Here is a 14,774-nt window from a genome sequence, read left to right as displayed (position 1 = left end):
GTATTCCCAACACTTGATATTTTAATTGCTTTGTTCTTTTCAATATATTTTAGAAACAAATCATTTACTCTGGTCTCATCCATTAATAAAAAGTTATTATCACTTCCAGTCCTCTTTTGGCTAGATTGTTCATACAAATAAATATAGAATCCGTTGAAAATCTATTATGTACAAGTCATAAGAAGCTTAGTCAAGAGAACCCTAAAGCAGGGCAGTCCAAGACGTTTCTATTAAACTATAAAGACCTTCTGTTAAGTTACAAAACTTTCTTACCATAGGGAAAATAGATGAGGTAGTGACTGCTGTTGGTTGAGTTGGTGGTTGGAGGCCAGAACCTGCAGTGAGCTACTCCCCCAATCTCAGAACTTAGGCTACTACAGAGCACAGTTGAAAACTACAGACTGGGGGTGCCTGGGTGGCTCAGTTGGTTAAGCATCCAACTTGCAGTCAGGTCATGATCTCACAGTTTGTGGGTTCAAGCCCCACGTCGGGCTCTGTGCTGACAGCTCAGAGCCTGGAGCCTGTTCTGGATTCTATCTCCCTCTCTCTCTGCCCCTTCCCTGCTCATGCTCTGTCTCTTGCTCTGTCAAAAATAAAAATAAAAAACATTAAAAAAAATTTCCCCCAGGTTCATCCCCTCTTCTGTGACTCCAGCTCTATCCAGTGTCCCCTGTCCACACAGGGACATAAGAGTGCTACCGTAACTTCAGTCCTCACAGAGAGTCCTTCCTGAAGACCAATCCTATAGCTCTGGCTCAGAACCTTTTCTATAAGGCTCAAACACCAGGCTAAAATGCCACGTAGGGAATAAATCTCATGCTGGCCTTTAATTTTCCCCCCACCAGTGGTCATGAAATTTCCTCCTCTTTCAGCCGCATCCTCCAAACCTGCAAATTGACTGCAAATGCCACCTAGTCATTTAGGTACCTTCTCTGACATGTACGAACCTCAGTTTGGGCTCAAGGTGGCATTCATTAGACTATGTTACTTCTAACCAAGTTTCATAGCAGCTGCCCTGCTTTTCTTAGAATGACACCATTGACTTTTTCAAGCAAGAGCTCTGAGCCCAGCCCAAAGGCGGGGGTGGGTACCAGGAGCTCAGTCGGAGAGATAGCTTCAGCAAATGCATCAGTCCTGTGGCCCTTGCAATGAATGTGCTACCCAAAGCGTAGCTACTGTCTTCATTATACTTCCCGGAAAGCTACAAAGAAAACCAAACAAACTAACCAACCACAAAAGCTATTTCCCGGCTCTTCTAGCAATTCTGACTAGTTTTGAGTGGTTGTTTTTTATTATCCCTTTCTTTGGGGAACAAATTAAAGTTGTGTGTTTATTTCTGCAACACTGAGAAACACAAAGAGAAAGCCTCCCAAAAGGATGATCCTGTTTCCCATTCCAGATATTTGCCAACAACCACATGAAAAGGAAAAATAAGCTAGAAGGCATTATGCAATAGATTTGGCCTTTAATATTATTTACATTCCACTTCTATTTTAAGTTCACTTGAGGTATAACCCTCCCCACCCTTCCCCAAAAAGTCATTACCCACCCCAAATCCCACCCCTAGGGGAAAAAAGTGAAAAATCGTTGTTTTCCTAGTATATCTGTTATATAGAAGTTCCTATTCTGGGTTTCTCAAAGTGGCACATATCTGTGATTTTCCTTGATGTCTGTGTGATTCAATCCAACTCTAAGGGATCTCTTCTGGTGACTTGTACGTGGCCAATGCCATGATCTTCCCTGTCTCTCTGAGACTATGTATGATACAAATTGAACTGAGATACATATTTTTTAATGTTTATTTATTTATTTTTGAGAAAGACAGAGAGAGAGAGAGAGAGAGAGAGAACAAGCAGGGGAGGGGCAGAGAGAGAGGGAGACACAGAATCTGAAGCAGGCTCCAGGCTTCAAGCTTTCAATGCAGACACTGACATGGACCTCAAACCGTGAACCTGACTGGAGCCAAAGTAGGATGCTCAACCAACTGAGCTACCCAGGAGCCCCTGAACTGAGATATTACCACATATACTAACTGTCAGGAACAGGTAACTGTCAGGCCATGGCATCCTTGCCTGGTCTAGCCTAGCCTTGGTCTTCATGTGAACACCCAGACCAGATACATAGACTAATTTCAGTTAATGAGAGTCTCCTACTTAGCCCTCACACCTAAGGTCTAGAGGCTGACTTGTGTGAGTGGATAAGAAGCAACAAACCTGGGTTATAAGTACCACAGGTCTTTGAGCCTTTCCTGTGCTACCCAGTTGCAGGTTTCTGCCCTATTCTTCCTAGTGCATGGCCCCTGGGATTTCCAGGGGATTGACCATAGACAGATAGTAACAGAAACCACTTAGCCCACATGTTTCCCCAGGAGATCCTGCCTCTATCAGTATGTACTGGCCGATCCCAGAGCCCAGGGGCAAGATTTCCTTGGGATAAAAGCACTTTCCAAAGAAAGCAGCAAGAGAGCGTTGCAAACCTAAAGGCAGCAAGCCCTATTAGACTAGAAGGACTTCAGTGTCAGTTTCCTAGGGTGGGAGGAAATTTTGAATGACCCTGAACGTTCTCTTCAATGCATGACTCTGGTTTTAAGTGACCACATCACTTGGGATCAGACCTCATAGAGCTAGAAAAGAAATGACCTGCTCCTGATCCCAAGTGAGAAAATCAGGGGCAGGATAGGGACAGATGCCAAGGACCTGGCTGTGTGTCTGTCTGTGTCTCTGTGGAATGTGAGGCTGCTTGCCTAGGACCCCTGGGAAGCTCATATCCCTCCTCCCTAATCCCTCAGGGTCACCACCACTGGCTGCTGTTTCTCTCTAGCATTTCCATGCTCATGGTTGATCTGAGCCATTTTCTCAAAGGATCGAAGTTCCTTCCTTTCCTCATTCTGCTCATCAGACTGTATGGGATGCTCTGCTGTTTCTCCAGCCACTCAACTGTGAACACTGACTTTTATGTTTCTGGACCTTATGGGTATTTGTACACGAGGGCTGAAGCATCTCTGTGTCTATCTATCTCAGTCAGCTCAGGCTGCTCTAATAAAACACCACGGATGGCGTGGCTTAAACAGCAGGGATTTATTTTGCACAGTTCTGGAGGCAAGGAAGTCCAAAACCAGAGTGCTAGCATAATTGGGTCCTGGTGAGAGCTCCTTTTCTGGCATACAGATAGCTGCCTTCTTGCTGTGTCCTCACAAGACAGATAGTGAGTGTAAACTCTGTTCTCTTCCTCTTCTCAGAAAGACACCACCCCCATCATGGACCCTATACTTTTGACCTCATCTAAACTTAAAAACCTTCCAAAGGCCCCAATTCCTAATACCATCACGTTGGAAGTGAGGGTTTCTGGGGCTGGTTTTTGTTAGTGGCTCCTCTGTGTCTGACATTTTCAGATTCTTCCAAGAGCACCATCCCTAAGCAATCTTTCTTCTGCCAACAGCAATGGCCTCTCATAACTGGGATGTGTTCTTGTGCTAAAAGAACTCATTTCCAAGGTAAGGAAGAGATAAGAAAAGGTAATGAGGGGGAACTGAGAGATACACATGGATTAGTTTCCTACAGCTGCTGTAACAAACTGCTCCAAACAATAGAAATTTATTCTCTTGTAAGTCTGGAGGTCAGAAGTCCAAAATCAAAGTGTTAGCAAAGTTGGTTTCTTTTGGACGTTCCACAAGAAAATCCTTTCCATGCCTCTCTCCTAGCTTCTGGTGACTGCTGGCAATCCTCGGCATTCTTTGGCTTGTCGAGGCATCACCCAATCTCTGCTTTTGTCTTCATGTCACTTTGTTTTCTATATGTCTTCTGTCCTAAAACAGCTGTAAAGACACTTGCCATTAGATTCAAGGACCACCCTAATTAAGGAAAATTTCATCTCAAGATCCTTAACTATATCTGCAAAGACCCTTTTTCCAAAGAAGGTCACATTCACAGGTTCCAGGTAGACATATCCTTTGGAGAGGAGGGAGACCACCATTTAACCAATACAGAGTGTCAAGGAAAATCAAATAAATTCAAATATGAAAGGCAACTCACACCTCTATAACACTTGTAGAACAGAGAAAATAGACAAGTTGAGAACTGGGAGACAAGATACTGGGTTATAGTCTCATGTCTGTGGTCTCAAGCACAGTCCTCCCTTTTGTAGGCCCAATTTCTACAACCCTAAAATGATGGATTAAATGAGCTCTTCTGGTTCTGTTGTTCCGTGATTCCACATGAATAGTCTTTCCTCTAGCTCTCATCTGTGCTTGTGCACACACATGCATGCATGCACACATGCATGCAAAACATATCCCGACCTCTTGTAGATCAAGCCAGACAACTCCCTGATCCATGGGGGATTTCCACACTGAATCTAAGATTTGTACTTTCTCATGTAGGGAGTCTGGAAGCTAGCTTCCATTGTATCATGTTTGACTTGGCTAGAGAAATACATTTGGCAGTGCTTAAAAATGCCACACCTTTGTATTCTGAGTTATTCCACAGACTTCTTAGTATTCTTGCTTATTTTCCAATTGAGTACTTAAGTCTTTGTTCTTGAGCACGCACACTGCTCTTTCTGCCCCAGGAATGGTCCACATCTCATATGGTACGTCTTGGCTCTGGCAGATCATTTAAAATGTGGGTGATGGATAAAGAGGAGAGGCTTGGAAATTCCACGGCATTGTTTCTTCATGGAACCCCTGATGGTATAATGACCAAGTACTGGAAATTATATCGCAACCTTCCTCCAGGAAACATGTGTGCATCTAATTTTGGTGGGTTAACTGTGTCTTATTAGCCCATACTTCTACATGTGAGGGCCAGGCAAGGGAAAAGTACGGTCATGGAATCATAGAATAACAGAACTGGAGAAAACGTACGCAATCTTGATTACATGTATGCATTTTTCCAAAATGTAAGTTAAACTGTGAGAATACTGGGGTCTTGTCAGTCTTGTTCACAGCTGTGTCCTCAGAGCCTAGTCATCCTGTAGCACATAGTAGACACTCATTAAATTTCTGATTATGAATGAAAAGGAATGTACAAATCAGACTCTTAGAGGTGTGCAGGTCTCACGCAACATCCTCACTCTTGGTTCATTCTCAGTAGGCAGTAATGTTAGTAGGCTAACACTTTCTCTGCCAAACAACTGATGATCTAAAAATGATTAAAGGTATTAAGGGAATTCTGCTCCTTATTAACTGAGCTCCTTCTAATTAATAGGCGTGAATAACCCATTACTTAACTGTTTTGTAAATTTAGGTGTTTTGATACTGGCTTTTCTTAAACTTCTGTTTTTGCCTCTCTGTTCTGCCCAGTGAGCACCCCGTAAACACGCACACACACACACACACACACACACACACACACACGCGCGCGCGCGCGCAGTGAGAAGTGGCTGGCTGGCAAGAGTGTCTCTTGCCACCAGCTCCTCCGCACCTACACCAAACAAACAAGGTCTTGTGCGGCCACCTAGTGGAGTCTCTTCGTCACTGCAGGCCCCCGTAGCTTCTGAAGGGAAACTGCAGGCACCGGCTACTCTGAAGACGGCCCACTTCTTCAAGACGCCTGCGACCCGCCCTGGAAGGTGAGCCAGGCGAGAAAGGAGGGTGGGCACGAGGGCGTGCCCAGCTCTGTCGCTGCTCCACTTCCGCTGGGCTCGGTGGCCGAAGGCTGCCCGTGTGAGGCCTGGCGGCCCTGATCCAGAGGAAGGAAGTGATGTCATGGCTGCCTCCTCAGAGCCGCCTTGGACTAGAGGGTGGGGGTGGGGAGAGTGGATGAGTGCCAGGGTCAGACACACAGCCCTTGTCTTCTGAGAAAGGTCAGCCTTTGAGAGACTTGTTTAGCAGAGATTCCTCGCCTCAGTTTGAACTCTCCATTGGAGTCCTTGACAGAATTGCCCCTTGGGCAGAGAAACGGGTAGAGGACACAGAAAAGGAACGGCAAAATGGTGACCAGAGAACAAGGTCTGCAAAACTCAGCAGCCCCTGGGCAATGGGGTTTCAGTGACGAGGGGTTTGGGCCATACCATGGAATGAGGCTCCTAGGAGGAGGCACCCTGGAACCATCCCACAGGGTCCCCCATATTTATAGATCTCTGAGTTCTGGGCCCCAAGAAGGAGATGGCACTGGGAGATCAGCTGTGGTCAGACACACACCATTACTGACACCTCTCCCAATTTTATACACTCCATCTTGCAGGTGCCGAAATGTGTGGTACCATTGCGTGACATCACCTTTCCTTTGCTAATTTTATGTGTTCACCTGAAAACAAAATGTATCCAATGTGTACCATATTGGAAATTACCTTTAGCCCTAGTTCCTCCCTTTACCCAAGATAGCTCTGCGTGAGCCTTTCTCATGTGCCTGCAAATTCTGCCTGGAGAAACCTTAACTTAGGTTTCTCCACTTGAACAGTGTCTCCAAAGAGCAGTTTAGGCTGACCACTCTGTCCTTACCCCACATTCCCATCTGGCTTGCGTCCTAACAATTCCACGGAAACTGCTCTTTTAGAGATTGCTCGGGACCTTCTCATTGCCAAAACTGAAGGCCTCATTAATAATAGCGTGTCAGGTTTGATGTTTTATACAGTCACAGCCCCTGGTATTCAAAGATGTAACTTTATTTTCCTAGAACTGACCTCAGACCGGCATCTCAACCTCCAGTGCCGGCTTGGCAGCAGAAAATGTAGTCTTTCCTAATTCAAGGTAAACTCAGCTGCTTCTGTTTGATTTTTTCGATCCGTTTACAGGCACTAACCCAGGGTATTAGGATTCAAAAATAAGCTTTGTTTTCTAGTTCTCTGGGCAGGTCTGTTTTCTACATAATTGTATAGTGCTATGTCTTTTATATTTAACATTTTTCTTGAACCTTTATTCATTTTTTGAGAGACAGAGCACGCGAGCGGGGGAGGGGCAGAGAGAGAAGGAGACATAGAATCTGCAACAGGCTCCAGGCTGTGAGCTGTCAGGACAGAGCCTGACACAGAGCTGGGACCGGTGAACTGAGAGATCATGACCTGAGCCGAAGTTGGTCGCTTAACCGACTGAGCCACCCAGGCGCCCCTTTTCAGTTCTATTTGGCTGGCTCAGGACTTCTTATCCATCCTTCTTGGCGGCCACAGTAACCTTCTAGACCTTCCCCCACTTTGCCAAGGTGCCTGGGGCTCTGGCAGCCACCTTAGACCATGACTACTTTGCTCTTCAACAGTATTCTGGACATGGCAATTCTCTGAGGAGCTGTTGTTCTCCCTGGGACATTCTGAGAGGAGTGACACACGTGCCCTCTGCTATAACATCCCTGGTGATATACAAATTTCATTGACTGTGACTACAATAGGGAACACAGTTTACATCATGGCTAAGTACATGCACACAACACAAATGAAACAACAGCTTCATGAAATAATACTTAGCATTACTCCTTGCAGTATTCTCTGGTATTTTCTATTCCATTCCATTTCTTTTCTTTTAATGCTGGTTTTAACCCAACAAATAAATGCATTTTATGATCCAAGAGTAAGTCTCAACCCACAGTTTGAAAAACACTGCCCTAATAGTAGGTTTCTATTGTTCCCTTCCCCTGGGGTTTGGCTCATGGGGTGGGCGCGGGGTCCCAAACCAAAACTCAGGAAACAGTTCCACACACATTTTTGTTCTTTCTCAAAATGCACAGCTTTCAGAATAAAAGAAAGTCCTGTCTTTCAAGATGTTGTCTCTACTATGAGTTTAAAATAAATCCATTCAGACATTCAACAGACTTTTTATTTTCAGCTTTTCCACTCTCAGTCTGAGAACAATGTGTATAGAATATGACAGAGTGGTAGAGGAAATAGTGTAAGGAAGCACAAGGAAATAAAACCTCACTGAACATTTCCAAGCATTATATGTTCTTTTGGTAATAGTGATAATCATAGCTAATAATGACTCAGTGTATATTATGGGTCAGGTACTGTGCTTGGTCTCTTGCATTTATTATTTCAGTTAATCATTATAGTATATCTATGATATGGCACAAATATTATCCCCATTTTATAAAAAGGAAACAAAAATGAATCTGTCCCTTCCCTGCACACCTGAAGACCATTTCTCATGTCTGTTTCTTTCTTTGTGCTTCATCTATGAAATGAGGGAGGGGGACTAGACTGTATCTTTCAGCTCTGAAAGGGCTCAACTGCCTCGTCAAAGCATGGCTGCTTTCTACTCAGTTTGAAAAGTAATGGTTTTATTGTCAACTGTGTTAGACCTGCACGTGATCCCTTCTGCAGCTCTCAGTCATTTCCCATCCAGGGCTCCCTGAGCCCTAAAACTCAAGGTCATCCACAATCTTTTCCCAAACTAGAAGGGACTGGGAGTCCTTCCTAGTTCTTGGCAGCCTGCAGACCCTTAACAGAAATGACTGTAGTAATTTCTCCTTTTTTTTTTTTTTTTTTTCTAAAACACATATCTGTAAAAGGAAGAAAGATGCTTGGGTAATGCAAACAAAAGGCAATTACAAACTATTATTTTTCCCAATTTGGTTAGTTTGTATATCCAGCAAGCACATATTTATTAAATATATACTAAGCACTATACTACATGCTACTAGTGGTGAACAGGACAGATCAAACTCTCGCCCTTCTGGAGTTTATATTCTAGAGGGGCTGGTTTCAGGGGAGGGCAGACATTGGTGCTTTTCAACCTTCTTTTATTTTATTATTATTATTATTATTATTATTTTTTTTATTATTATTATTTTTTAAGTTTATTTATTTATTTTGAGAGAAAGAGAGAGAGAGAAAGAGAGGAGCAGAGAGAGGAGAGAGAGAATTCCAGCAGGCCCTTCATTGTCAGTGTAGAGCCCATTGCAGGGCTTGAACTCACAAACTGTGAGATCGTGACCTAAGCTGAAGTCAAGAGTCAGATGCTTAAGCGACTGAGCCACCCTGGAGCCCCTCAACCTTCTTTTAAATCACACCTCTGAGTGGTGCCTGGGTGGTTCAGCTTGTTAAGCATCTGACTTTGGCTCAGGTCATGATCTCGCGGTTCATGAGTTCAAGCCCCGTATCAGGCTCCGTGCTGACAGCTCAGAGCCTGGAGCCTGCTTTTGATTCTGTGTAGCCCTCTCTCTGCTCTTTCCCAGTCTTTCCCAGCTTGTGCTCTGTCTCCCTCTCTCAAAAATAAATAAACATTAAAAAAAACATTAAATCACACCTCCCAGTAAGAAATACTTTTTGCACAACAATGAAGTACATGCTTTCTCTCCCTCCCCTGCCCCACACAACAGAATCGTAAGTGTGGTGGAACAATACTTACTCTTATTACATATAAAAAGCTAAAAACATAAAATATTGTTATCAATCCTTGAATGCAGCATAGAAAAAATTCCCAAATAAGCAATACAAATCAAGAGTTAGGCAAGATTTTATTTAATGCTCCAGGTGTGCTTCTTTTCTTCTAAGTTTATTCCTTAGGACAAAGACAAATACTTTGTGCATAAACTCATGAGCCTATGTCTGTCCTTAGTATTAATAAGTTTTAAAGGTTGAAGATCCTGGCTCATACATTTGTTTATTGTCAGTGGTAATAATAGCGATGAATTCTTTTTACCTAGCAAAGGAAACTCTTCTGTAATCTTACTCTAAAGTCAGGATGCACTTAATGTCTTGTGATCATTTTTTAGTGCAAATGAAGAATAAAGCAGCAATAATTCACTTGCCCCTTTGGGGCACCAAGTTTGGGTCAATGAGTTTCAAAGGAAAAATGTTTTTCTTTCATCTGAAAAAATGTGCCCTAATTTTATAATTTCTTTTCTGGAAAATCGTGATTGCAAATTTGAAACTGAGGGGTAAAATATAACAGTATCCTTAACTTTATTTCAGTCCCTGTCTTTATTGATAATTTCTTCTTCAATGTGCTGCAGCAGTATTGGGAACAATTAGGAGCTAAGGTGATAGCTTTTAAGTCTTACTTGCCATAACAAAATGTCTTTTTGGAATCTTGGGTATGTTTGACTTGCTAAATTACATTGTTTTCTCCCTAAAGTTATAAATGGGAGTTCATTTAAAATATCAATATCATCAGTTAAATATACTAATTTAAAATCCCAAACATGTCTTCAAAAATGAGATTGTTCGCCAAATGAGATTGCTTTTCAACTAGAAAAATGTTATTGTTGTATCGCTTCTCGGCCTTTTGGCTAAGATCAAGTGTAGAAAAATGTTATTGTCATTTCTGAGTTTATTCACCCTGCCTAAGACTTCCCGTTAGGTCCCCTTAGGACAATCAATGAACTTCAGCATGAGTGTCTGGTTTGCACCAATCTGAGCAAAGCACATCAATATTTTGTTCAATGAGCTCTCTTTAATGAATTCAATAAACTTTGCCATGGTTTTTCTAACGCTTCCATGAAATTCAGCACAACTATTTCTAGAGATGCCAAGTTTAATTCCTGTTGATGCTGATTTCAAAGCACAAGTGTTTTTAGTAGCTTTTAACAAGATTTTAATCGCTCTGTTATGCTTTCTAGCCATATCTGCTGGCTCTGTCACTCATAATTCCTTTACTATTTTTCCAGTTTAATAGATATTGACCAATGAGTCATTTTTTTTCCAGTTTTGTAAATATATCTGATCCAGTGTGTGTGAGGTTAAATTTAAACATACAACATCCCTTGTCATCTTGCAGAAACTAGAAAAGTTGAATAACTCACAGCATCTGTACTCTTTTCCAGGATGGATCACAAGCTCTATATTGGATTTTAACCACATGAAAAGCATGGCTTTAAATCTTTTTTTTTTTTTTTTTTTTTGAGACAGGGGAGGGACAGAGGGAGGGGGAGAGAGAATCTTAAGTAGGCTCCACACTCAGTGCCTAATTCGGAGTTCAATCCCACAACCCTGGGATCGTGACCTGAACTGAAATCAAGAGTCAGATGCTTAACTGACTGAGACACCTAGGCACCCTGAGAAGCATGGCTTTAGAAGTTTCTACGGTTCCACAGATTTAACTAGAAACTGTATTTTACCAAAGAGTTGTAAATTTTATTAGCCAACTTCACATTATACATCACATGTATCATATCTAGTTATATTAGAAGAGTAATTTTTAAACATCTGTATGAGCCATTTTTCTTTTGCTGAATCATATGCAACTAAATCTCATTAACAGTCTGTAGAACTACTAAGAAATTGTGCCAATAATTTTTCGTCCAAAAAGTGTTTGTGGGGCTTGTTGACAAGTCGTGTGCTGTTTCTCAGTGTCCTGTTAGTTTTGAAGGGGTCATTACAACATAATATACTGGGGTTTGTCACTTTTGTTGGATTTTTACACAATGAAAAAACATTTAATTTTTTTTATTAAAAATATTTTTTAAAGATTTTTTTTAAAAGTGATCTCTATATCCAACGTGGGGCTCGAACCCACAATCCCGACATCAAGGCTCGCTGGGGCACCTGGGTGGCTGTCAGTTGAGTGTCTAACTTTGGCTCAGGTCATGATCTCGTGGTTCATGGGTTCAAGCCCCATGTCGGGCTCTGTACTGACAGCTCAGAGCCTGGAGCCTGCTTCAGATTCTGTGTCTCCCTCTCTCTCAGCCCCTCCCCTGCTCACATTCTGTCTCTTTCAAAAATAAACATAAAAAAAAAAAGGAGTCGTATGTTCCTTGACTGAGCCAGCCAGGCACCCCTAAATTGTAAGCATGCTCCATGCTTAGGGCAGGGCCCAATGTAGGGCTCGATCTCACTACCCTGAGCTCATGACCTGAGCCAAAATCAAAGTCAGATGCTTAACCGACTGAACCACCCAGGTGCCCCCAAAGTTCACAATCCTTTATTAAAATCCAGTGGTGTGTTCTCATATTATCTACCCTTTGCTATCATATTTGATTCTCTATTCTCCTGTATTCTATTTTGTTAAAAAAAAATTAAGTCTGCTGGGACCCATAGCTTTATTTTACAATCTACTAATATATTATGTCTTGCAAGTACTCTGAATAATGCCGAGTTAGATAATAAATATGTTAAAAAAAAAAACAAGACAAGTTCAGAGAGTGGTAGTGTTCTAGGAGAATATAAAAGAATAATGCAATGAAATAGAAAGTATCTGGGCAGGGGTTAATTTTACCAGGGTGGTCAGGGAAGTGTTCTTGGATAAGATGACATTGAACAGTGCTCTGCATTGTGCAGGCTATTGATATGACTGCATTCTTGAGCATATGTGGGTAGTATGAACTGTATTATTTCAGATGTGCTTCTTATTTACTAGTTGTTTTGTGTATACTTGGTGAGTTCCCAGCTAGGCTGCAACTTCCTGCAAGGCAAGTCTTTTTTGTTTTTTTCATTAAACAACAAAAGTCCCCTAGCATTTAGTTTTGTGCTGTGTGTTAAGTAGAGGCTGGACAAAGAAATGCTTGTTTGATGTTGACTACTGGGGATCACCATAAACCAGCGCCAACATCCTTATAGGTGGAACAGATGAGAGCCTGTGCCCCGTGGTGAGGTTTGGGAAAGCCCTTAATGCTTCTCAATAGCTCCACATGAATGCCTGTGCCTGGAACTTCATAATTAGAAATTCTGTCCTTTATCTTTCAGCCTTTATCAATTAAGTCTTAACAACTATTTGTGCCCCTGTTTAAGGGATATTATTTCTATGGCTAAGTCATCGTTGAATTCACAAAGAAGAGTTGGCCTGGCTAATCTTTCCTAAGTACCAGCCCTGCAGTGTGGACAGTGGCTGCCTGTCTGGATAGGATCAGAGAGAAAACACTCCCAGTGCAGGCCTGATTGACAATTTGGGATTAAAATAATGGCATAAAAAGTGACTGACCGTTAATTACCCACATTTACATACTAATTTTGATACATTTGTTCTTAAAGAAATACAGATTAGTTTCCCTTTTCAAACTTCAATTTTCATTAATTTTGGTCAATTTACTTTAGCCTCAGTTTGCTTCTCAACTCCAGGGAGGATTCTCTCTGGCTTCACAAAAGCCTTCCAAGGGAAGGCAGCTCTGGCTTTCTGGCTCTGGGAGTGGCTGCTTCAGCTCTAAGTCAGGGAGCCCCAGAACTCTGATACTTTTGCTCAAAGGCTGGCGCAGATCTTTGAAAGCCTCATTTCCGCATATGTGTGAAGTATTGGAGAGAAGGGAAGAAAATCCTCCCCTTTTTTCTCCCCTCCTCTAAATAACCCCAACTTTTCTCCCGGTGTTAAGACCCAGACAATACCCCTCACTCTAAACCCGGGCCTTTAAAAGATGTCTGTGCTTTTCAACAAATGGTGTTGAGAAAACTGCATGCAAAAGATATTCACATGCAAAAGAATAAATTTGGACCTTTACCTTACACCATATACAAAAATTAACTCAAAATGGATCCATCACCAAAACTTAAGAACTAAAACTATAAAACTCTTAGAAGAAAATGTAGCAGAAAAGCTTCATGACAGTAGATTTAGCAATGATTTCTTGGATATGACACCAAAAGCCCAAGCAAGCAAAGGGAAAAACTACGTAAACTGGACTTCATCAAAACTAAAATCTTCTGTGCATCCAAGGACTTAGGCTACAGAGTGAAAGGGCAACCCATGGAAAAGGAGAAAATACCGGTAAATCGTGTATCTGATAAGGGGTTACTATCCCAAATAATAGAAATAACTGCAGCTCAACAACAAAAAGACAAATAATTTGGTTAAGAAACAAGCAAAAGACTTGGATAGACATTTCTCCAAAGAAGACATGTAAATGGTCAATAAGCACACGAAAAGATGGTCAACCTCACTAATTATTAGAGAAATGCAAATCAAAACTACAATGAGATATTACCTCACACCTATTAGGATGGCTGCTATCAAAAAACCAACAAAGCCGCAAATAACAGCATTGGTGAGGAGGTGGAGAAATTGGAATCCTTGGGCACTCTTGGTGGGAATGTAAAATGGTGCCCCTGCTATGGAAAATAGTATGGTGATTCCACAAAAAATTAAAAATAGAATTATTATGTGATCCAGCAATTCTGCTTCTGGGTATATATCCAAAAGAATTGGAAGCAGAGTCTCAGAGAAGAGATATTTGTATCCCCATGTTCATAGAAGCATGATTCATAACAGCCATAAGGTAGAAAGGACCCAAGTGTCCACCTACAGATAAATGGATAAAAATGTATATACATACAGTGGAACATTATTCAGCCTGAAAGGGAAGGAAATTCTGACACAGGCTGCAAGGCTGAGTCTTAAGGGCATTATACAAAGTGAAATAAGCCACTCACAAAAGGACAAATGCTGTATGGTTGATGTGTATGAGGTACCTAGAGAAGTCAAATTCAGAGACAGTTGAATGGGGGCTGCCAGGAGCTGAGGGTAGCAGAGAGTTACTGTTTAATGGGTACAGAGTCGCAAGAGTCTAGAGTTGCATGACATCGTGAATGAATTTAACACTACTGAACTGTACCCTTACAAATGGTTAAGATGGTAAATGTTATGTGTGTATTTTACTACCAAAAAATAAAAAATAAAAAGGTCAATGCTATTAAGCTTGTCCCTTTTCAGAACGTAATTCAAGGGGAGAAAAACCCAAGGCCTCATATGACTTGCTGAATTTTATGAAATATTTATGGCACTTTAATTTGCATATACTTATGTGATTGACTAAGTTGAGAAATTCAGCACAGGACTAGGAATTGGCTAAGGATAGTCCCTAGGTTAACAGATAACATGCAGAGTTTGTTAAGGTGTTTATCTTTAGGGAAAATGTTTTAAGGAGCTTTTAATATTTAGACAGCCTCAACATTCAGTATATGATTATGTAAAAGTGAGATTC

The 14,774-nt window shown here is 41.6% G+C and overlaps 1 protein-coding gene and 1 pseudogene across 2 annotated transcripts in view; both read left to right on the top strand.

Annotated features, from left to right (window-relative positions):
• Window positions 1–5,498: 5,498 nt before the first annotated feature.
• HHAT (hedgehog acyltransferase) overlaps window positions 5,499–14,774 on the top strand; it is a 319,102-nt gene continuing 309,826 nt past the window's right edge. The window contains exons 1-2 of one of the 2 annotated variants that reach the window (XM_042926300.1): window positions 5,499–5,568; window positions 6,615–6,688. The gene's annotated coding sequence lies outside the window, so the exon portion shown is untranslated. The remainder of the gene's footprint in view (window positions 5,569–6,614; window positions 6,689–14,774) is intronic. The other variant, XM_042926301.1, reaches the window with a different exon arrangement.
• On the top strand, window positions 10,138–10,211 carry LOC122212532 (annotated as a pseudogene).

Source organism: Panthera leo, chromosome F3 (genome assembly GCF_018350215.1).
Source record: "Panthera leo isolate Ple1 chromosome F3, P.leo_Ple1_pat1.1, whole genome shotgun sequence".
In the NCBI taxonomy this organism is placed as follows: domain Eukaryota; kingdom Metazoa; phylum Chordata; class Mammalia; order Carnivora; family Felidae; genus Panthera; species Panthera leo.
The sequence above is the reverse complement of the archived record's forward strand: the minus strand, read 5'-3'. Positions and strand labels throughout refer to the sequence as shown.